This window comes from Camelus bactrianus, chromosome 32, assembly GCF_048773025.1.
Source record: "Camelus bactrianus isolate YW-2024 breed Bactrian camel chromosome 32, ASM4877302v1, whole genome shotgun sequence".
Classification (NCBI taxonomy): domain Eukaryota; kingdom Metazoa; phylum Chordata; class Mammalia; order Artiodactyla; family Camelidae; genus Camelus; species Camelus bactrianus.
Window position 1 is genome coordinate 10,070,547 of NC_133570.1, and position 9,016 is coordinate 10,079,562.

Genomic DNA, 9,016 nt, shown 5'->3' on the forward strand with positions numbered 1-9,016 from the left:
TGACCTATTAATACACACACACGTACACACACATTATCTGGCAATCAATCAAAAATTACCCATAGCTAGGAGACAGGCCCAGATAACAAAAGATCAAGGGAAACAAGAAACAATAGAAGCAAACCCAAAGGTGATCCAGATATGAGTCATCAGACACAAGCTTTAAAATAAGTAGGACAAACATGTTTAAGAAAATAGACAGATATATCATCAAGTTCACTAATCTTTCCTTCTTCAGTGTGTATTAATCCCATCCAGCATATTTGTCATCTCAGACATTGTATTTTTCGTCTCTAGAGATTCAATTTGTTCTTTTTCAATCTTCTATGTCTCCATTTAACATGCTCAGTCTTTCCTGGAGCTACTTAACCACTAATGTTCTTGTCTTGTGTCATATCTGAATCCATTTCAATTGATTGATTAAAAATCAAATATTATTATGGGTCACATTTTCCTATTTGAAAAAAAAATGCCTGATCATTTTTGATTGGATGCTAGACACTCTGCATTTTACCTTGTTGGGTGCTGGGTATTCTTGTGTTCCTGTAGAAGTTCATGAGTTTTGTTCAGGACCATAGTTTAGCTTGATCCTTTCAAGATTTGCTTTTAAGCTTTGTTAGGGAGATTTGCTATAAGGTTAATCTTGCCATTACTGAGGCAAACCTTTCTGAGTATCCTAGTTAATTCCTCATAAAGTATAGGCTTTTACAGTCTGGCTAGGGGGACCAGATGCCATTCCTGGTCCTATGTGAAATTGGTTATCTCCCTCTAATCCTCTTGAGTGGCTCGTTCACAGTCTGTTTCCTCACATGCATGCACTGGTCAGCACTCAGTGGGAGGCTTGAGGAGAACCTTCTGCAGATCTTCCAAGTTCTCTTCCGTGCAGCTTTATCCTCTTCATCACTCTTCTCCGTGAATTCTAGAAGCCTCGGCCTCCCTGGACTCCCAGCTTTCCCTCCTCCACGTAGTGACTGCCATTCTCTTTCCCTGTTTTGCAATCTGCAAACTCCCTCCAGTTAGTAAACTGAGGCAGTCACAGGACTCACCTTGTCTTTTTTGTTTCCTGTCTCTGAGAGATTACTATCCTTCATTGCCTGATGTCTAATGTCCTAAAAATCCTTGTTTCTTAGTTATTGTCTGACTTTTTTAGTGTTTTCAGGTCGAAGAGTGCATTCAATTCCTGTTAATCCTTCTTCGCCAAAACGTTTATAAATGTATCACACAATAGCTGAAGTGAAGTACTCAATTGATAGATATAACATTGTATCAGACAAAGAAGAAAAGAAGATAGCGATTATCTCTGGAGAGAAGGGGGCAATGGTGACTGGGAGTGGGGGCCCAGGGAGGCTCTGTGCTGTCGATAATATTCTACCACTTGATCACGTTGGTGATTCCACGAGTGTGTTCACATTGTGAACATTAAATGCTGTACATTTTGAATTGTGTATTTTTCTGTATGTATGCTACACTTCAATAAATAACTGTATTTAAAGGGGGTGAGGGGTATAGCTCAGTGGTAGAGTGCATGCTTGGTGTGCAGGAGGTCCTGGGTTCAATCCCCAGTGCCTCTGTTAAGGAGAAAAAAGAAAAAGAGAAGAAGAAGAAAAAGAATACAAAATTTTAAAAAAACCAAATACATTAAAACTATAAAGATGAAACAAAATCTCAACACTTGTTACTGAGGGTAGATCTTAAGTGTCACACCAGAATCCAATATGCTATGGACTTTGGAGTCAGAGCTGGGTTCAGATCCTGTGTCTATACTGAATATCTCTGTCACCTTGAGCCCTACCACCACCTGTATAAACCCATTTCCTCTACTCAGAAATATATGAAACAGTAGTCCTTATCTCACAGGGTATATATGAGGACTAAATGAGATATTTTCTACAAAAATATGCCAGGGACCTCTTAGGTTGTAAATAACTCTGAGTTTCAACTCAAATATCTATGAACAAAGAATTGATTAAATAAATTATGTTGCATTCTTACAATGGAATACTACTCAGTTATTAAAAAAAAAAAAGCATGAGTTCACGCTATGTGTTTGCTATCAGATGATCCAGATGTTAGGGTCCTGGGAAGACAGAGGCAACATAGTCAAAGGCGGATAACTGAGAGTTTAATCAAGGGATTACTTCCAAAGGTGTAGGCAAAGTGAGCAAAAACCAAAAGGGGATTGTACAGTAATTCAAGATTGACAAGAGTGGGGAGCTGTTACCAGCACTAGACCTGAGGGACAAAGGGAGGGAGCAGTTAGCAGAATGAGAAGAACCTGCAGGAGAGGGCTGTCCAACGACAAAGCAGTAGCCTTCTGAAGAGGGAAGCAACCAAGCACAGCATCCTGGCATAGAGGGAGCAGGAAGGATAGACACCCAAAGCTCACATTCCTCCTGCCTTCTTATCTATTATTAGCACCTCCAATTGGCAAGGCCCATCTAGGTGCTATGGGGCAAGGGAGCCCACTGATGCTACAAGTCAGTCTCCAGAAGCAGAGCATGGTGGAAAAGAGTGGGGAATGGATGGGGCAGAAATTGTGCAGATAGAAAACATTATTCACCATCTTCAAGGTATATTAAGTTTTTTAAAAAGGGAGGAAGACAAAGTGTATCATATGGTAACTTTATTAGAAAGAGAATGAGTGAGAGATGAGAACGATATATAGGAAATTATACCAGGGGTTGCCTTGAAGTGGGGAATAAGAGTACATGGGAAAGATTAGGTGTGGGAGGGGGTATGAGTCAGAGCCCAGCAGGACACATATGGAAGATATGAGGAGAGTTACAAAGGGGCCATTTACACAGGTTTGGGTGTAATGGACCACAGGAGAAAGGGCAGTAACTGAGAGCTGGGATCAGTGAAGCTGTGACCATTGCTAAGGGACAAAGGGAAGGAGTGGTTACCAGCCCCTCAAAGGAGAGAGATCATGTTGAGAAGGCTTCCTTGAGAGAAGCAATGACCTGTAGTTGAGAGATACAGCCAGTCTGAGGCAACCTTGCAGGAAGGATGCTAGAAACACACCCTGCTGCTCTCCTCTGATCTCCTGCCAGTGCCCCTCATCAGCTCAACCCACCTAGAAGCCTAAAGGTATATAGGACTTGTTGGTGGAAAGTGGATCTGGAGGGACAAGCAGAAGATGTCTAGCATAAAGCGTAACTTACTTTACACTGGATAGCCTTTCATACTGTTTGAATTTTTTCCCTAACCCCTGCGCAAGCATGACTTTACAAATGCACAAATAAATGTCAGTTTCCTTCCCCATTCTGCACACAGAAACAAAGAGAAAAGGGTTATCCTTTGAAAAGAAGAGGCTTCATATTCCTGGCACAAAGCTTGGGCACGACAGTTTCTTCCCCAGAGGGCTCAGCGTGCTAGACGAGGCTGCTAGATTGATCATTACCAAGACAGGGTTGCAACATCCATGTTTTTGTTTATCTGACCCCAAATGCATCTTTTCCCCCATGCTGCATTCCTCCCCTGCTTTTCTGAAGAGTGACAGGTAAGAATTTAGTTTACCACTATTGTTTCCTCTCCCTCTCTCCTTCTCCTCCCCCTCCTCCCCCTCCTCCCCTTCTCCCCATGTTCTCTCTGTAATTTCTTTTCACAACTGATAATTTTGAACTCACAATTCAGCTAACCATTTGGGAGGCAATTTTCCCGCTCATCTCTTTCAGGCATCATTGTTTCGGTGGTCTGAATGGGGTGGCCCAGTGTTCAATTTCCTGACAATATCTTCCTTGAAGAGACTTTCTCTGCCTTCTCTGGCTTTGTCCTCTGCGGCTGTCTGCATCCTGTTCAAGGACAGCCTCAGGAGTACACAGCGGTTTCTCATCTAGCAGTCGCTCAACTTCTGGCACTTTGGTACAAACTGTCTTTCTCTCAGCTTCAGTGGCACTTGTTTCTCAATAAAATATGCTCTTTCAAACAGGTGTTGAGGAATATGACATTTGGAATATATAATAGCTGTATTCAAAGCTATACCTTCATCAGACAGAAGCTAAAAGAAGAAAAGGAACTCACTGAAGTGGAAAATCCACTCAAAGGATTTGCATATCCTCCAGCCCGACCACCCCTACTCTGCCCTACCCCTTACTCTGCTTTCCGATTTCCCAAATTTTGTTTGCAAACTTCCTTCTCCCACTGAACAATCATGAAATTAAAACAAATCTTCTCCCTCTTACTTTTACAATAACACTTGTTGATTGTGGGAAAACTAGAAAACGCAAAGAATTAACCAGAAATAAAAGTGCTTTTGTGAATATTTCTCTGTGCTGGGTCTATTTCTCCCAAATACTCTTTTTAGAATATCCTGAGTTTGCAGACCATGCGGGGCCCAGGCCAGTCCTCTGCCCTGCCTCCCCTCCACGTCAGGGGAAGTGAAGTCTGAGCATCTCCCATCCTCTGTGGACATCTTTCCATGCAGCCCTCAATGCCTACAAACAGCTGCTCAAACAAGAACTCACACACACTCCCAAGCACCTGCATGCATTTAAAGGCTTAGAATGTCGAAATCCCCAGAAAGAAGGAACCAGTTGCCAGTTGCCGGGGAAAAAGCAGATTCATTTACCTCCCTGGGAAAGAGAACCGGCACTGGAAATAGTTGAACCTGGATTCAGATCCAAGTCTTGCCCCTCTAGCTGTGCTGTTTACGCGCCTATGAAATGGGGATAATCGCTGTTCCCGCTTGGGAGAGCAGCTGTGAAGATTAAATGACAAACACCTAAAAAGATGCCTAGCATGTAGCAAATCCTCAGTAAATGACAACTACTGTTTACTGCTACTGTTGTAACTGTGTGTACTATTATTATTATTGTTATGTGAAACTGAGAGTTGGATGCCTTCAGATCAACAGAGGGGACCACATTCTTGACTGGAAGTCAATAGGGGAGGGGCCATGGACCCCTGTGGTAAAGTTTGGAGTTGAATTGGAAATATACTGATGTCTGTCCCAGTGGTCTTTTGTTTTAGGGAAGATGCTTTGGGTTCTGACAGGTGACTTGAGTTTGAAACACAGCTTTGACTTGTTAGCCATGTGACCTTGATCAGGTGATTAATCCCTCCAAAGCCTCTGTTTTCATATCAGTAAAGTGGGGATCATGATACGGGTTGCGGACAGGAATGGCAGTGACAGAGAACGGAGCAGGGAGCTTGTTACACTGTAGCTGCTCAGACTCTGGAAGCTTTTAATATTTGTTAAAGTACCTTTTTTCCTAGACACAATTCAACCCATAACAGATGCTCAAGTGACCACTTCCAGGTTGCCCCAGGAAGACTGTGGGGTGTTCTGTAATCCCTACCCCAAAGGAGTACTCTGATGGACATCCATTGTTTTATCCGTTCAGCATCCATCTCCTTTCCTCTCCTCACAGCATTCCAATTTTTTGGAGCAGGGGAACCCATGACTCTGACACCCTCAGTCCGTAAGGTTCAGATAGGATTGGCCTCAGACTCCAAAGACAGGCTTGGGCATGAGACCCAGGTCTAGCCAATGGGTGTATTTCATCCTCCAGTGGCACAGTGATTGGTTCAAGGGTGGGCATGTGACCAATGCTGGTCCAATGAGACTCCATTCTCAGAGCTGATAGGTTGGAAGCTCAGGAGTACCAGGGACCATTTTCCCCACAAGAGAGAAGGCAACACCAAGAAAGACAGGTGGGAGATGTAGAGAGAAACTGAGCCTCATGACAGGCTTAAAGCCCCTTATTTGAGCTCTGATGGCTTCAGTGGTTGGCGTTTGAGTTTACAGAAGCCAACAGAGTCCCTTTTGGGCTTAATACCATTTTAATGTGAGGTTAAATGATTTGTAACCAAACACATGCTAACCAATGTAATTTTGCCTCCTCCCTGATCCTGTTTATGTACCTCAGTCATTCCTGGTAGCTGGCAGCAGGGACTTCACCAGGAAAAAGAGAATTTCTTTCAGGCTTCCTGCCTTGTCTCAAAAGAGCCTGCATTACAGCCCCAACAGAGATGCTTATAATTGTCCAATGAGAGCAAGGAGCCAGGGTGGTGAATGTGCCAACAAATAATTCAAGCAGGCAAAACTCTTGGGGTTTGATAATTATGTGGAAAGACCTGAGATTTCTGTAAGGCAGGGGTCAGCCAATTAAAATTATCCCAGGAGCTAAGGGCGTCTGAATGCTGGTTTCTGATAATCTTGTTTATGTCCTGGGGTAAATAAATCCGTCTTTTGTTCTGTGTTATTCAACTCTCAGCACTGTTTGTAATTAAAGGGGTGGAGGGTGGAGAAATGAATGACTTCGCTAATTGGCTCCGTTCTGGGTGACACAGAGTAAGACAAAAAGGTTCTCGTGGACAGGAGTTGGGGGTGGCCTGCTCTGCCCTGGGAAATGGTGATAAGACCCCAGGCAGCTGGTGATCAAGTGCCAGAAGGACAGAAATCTATCGTCATTAGCGTGATCAGTGAGCACAGGCTGAGGCTCGGCTGGTCTGTGCCAGGGTCCTCCTGAGACGCGGACGGAACCAGAGTGAATGTGTCTGGTTGCAGAAGTGACCCCCCCCCGTCAAGGATACCCTGGCGGCACAATTACTCACTCTCACCCTCCACCTGCCTACAACCATGACTCTGGGGGTGGGAGGAATGACAAAATCAAGTAGACAAAACCCTGCTGGAAGGTCAGATAAAAATAAACCCCACTTACACGATGTGATAGAAAGAAGATAATGAACTCACATCATAACAGATGTCCCAGCGACCATATGTTCAGCGCTTTCTAAGTGCCCCACACTGTGTTGAGAGCAATACATACACGATATTTTTTAATGCTCTCAAGAATTCCATGTTATTGGCACAACTGTCTGTAATTTTTTATTTTAATGGAGGGACTGGGGATTGAACCCAGGGACCTCACGCATGCTGAACACATACTCTACCACTGAGCTATTTCTCTCCCCCAGGCTGCATGTTTTTGGATGAAGAAATGGAGATACAGAGAGGTGAAGTGACTTGCCAGAGGTCCCTCAGGGGTAAGCGATGTAGGGGGGGGGGCATTCACACCCGAGTCAATCTGATTACAAAGCTCCACTTGTGTTGACTGCGCCCTACCTCCCCCGGGGCCTTTCTGAAACTCTGCCTTGTCCCTCTATTGCTTCTTAAACATTTTAAATCAAACATTTTTAACTCTGGAGTCTCGGAGTCTCACCTGGAAGATGAGGAGAACACTTTTATGTAGCAGGGGGCTTGGATGCAAGCAATGGAAACAGATATTGGTTAATTAAAGCAAAAAGACAATATTCTGGAAGGATATTATGGGGAGCTCACAGATCTCTGGTCTCTTCTGGTCCAGCTCCCACCAAGAATCTTCCAAATGGGGGGGGGGGGTGTTTCCCCAATAAGAAGGGTGTTCATACGCTGAGGAGCTAAAACAGTCTCCTGTCCTGACTTTCTAACAGGGCTGTGTGGTGATGGATGTCTCAAGCACCAGCATGACATGTGGTAAATGACTAGTGAATGGTAATTATTATTATTAATAATAATAACCAGAAAGAGGCAGCTCTGCCTGTGTCCGTGCTTGCTGTGGAAATCCTGGGCCGCTTTTCCTGTGGGGTGATTTAGATTTCCCTTATGAACAGAGACATAAACCAAGCTAACGTATCCTCGAGACAGAAGGATGCTGGCACGTCTTCAGATTGGTCACTAAAGCATGTCCTAAATTGGGAAGAAATCAAAACAGATTGCATCTAATTTCTCACTGTTCCAAGCAAGAAATTGCCTTTTTAAGGGGAACACCACGACTTTCAGGCTGTTTGCAAATACAGTCTTTCTGAAGTGTCTTGTCTTGGGTTTGGCTGGGATTTCTTGGTTGGACTGTCTGCCCCTGTGGGGTTATCTGCGTTTTCAGAGAGAGGAGGCCCAATGAATCCACTTTTCTCACTTCTTCCTTATGCCCTTAGGAGCCTGGTGAGGCCTACTTTTCCCACAGTTGGCTGAATGGGTTCTTATAGAAAAACCATGGGCTTTGGAGTGAGGCAGACCTGGGGAGAAATCCTGACTCAACCGTATCCTGCTGTATAAGCCGAGGCGAGTCACTTTATCTCTGTGGAGTTCTGTTTCCTCATCTTATAAATGAGATAGTTATTATTTACTTCCCAAAATTTGTCATGGCCAGCAATAACTTGGTTTTGCTCAGAGCTGCTGCTGGCCCCTCTGATACCTTTGTGTGAGTTAGGAAAAGGCAATCTTTCTAGCAGATGTTTCTGGGTCCAGGATGTGTGGCTTGCTGAGCAGGGCACAGGCAAGCTTTCACTTCCTCTTCAGCCCATCCACTGGAGCCCACGTGCAGCATGCAACTGGACTCACTCTACATTGTGGCTCTGTTTTATCAGCCTATTAAACACTTTAACCTTTCTCCCTATTCCATCCCAAGAGGATGGGAACATAACCCAGTCCTGGTCAAACCACCTGACAACAGGTGATTGGTCCACGGAATGGTCATGTGACTCAAACAGTCCAATAAGAATGTTTCCCCGGGGACCGATCCATGCACATTGGAAGAAGACAGCACTTTTCACACACTCAGTGAAATGGCGGCCATGGTCCTCTTCATTTGGAACAGTCCTTCCTGTTTATAGTAGGAGGAAATGGGATGAACAGGCAAAGACAAACAGAGGTAAGTAAAAATGAGGGATGGAGAGAGGACGTTTTCTGGAGCCAGCTGTGGAGATTGGTTCCTGTGATTCCAAGCACTAATTCAGTTTTCTTAGGTACGTGAGTCCAAATAATTCCCTTTGCATGATTCCCTTTTGGCTTAAGCTAGGGTGAGTTGGTTGTCTGAAACTTGCAACTGAAGCTGTCCTGATAACAGGGGAGTTCCTGTAAGACATGTCCAGAAAACCCCTAGCTCACAGTGGATTCCGTAAATAATAGCTGTTATTCTTGCCACACTGTTATTCTTGCCACATGGAATTCCCACCAGTTGGCTTCTTCGGCATCAAAAGAAAAAGTCCTTTTTTTCTGAGATGTGTGGTGTCAGATATGCCATCAGCCCCGGATATC

The 9,016-nt window shown here is 44.3% G+C and overlaps 1 non-coding gene across 1 annotated transcript; it reads left to right on the plus strand.

Annotated features, from left to right (window-relative positions):
• The first annotated feature begins 1,499 nt into the window (after positions 1–1,499).
• Positions 1,500–1,571, plus strand: TRNAT-GGU (transfer RNA threonine (anticodon GGU)). Its single transcript has one exon. It is a non-coding gene; the product is annotated as a tRNA-Thr (tRNA).
• The last annotated feature ends 7,445 nt before the right edge of the window (positions 1,572–9,016 follow it).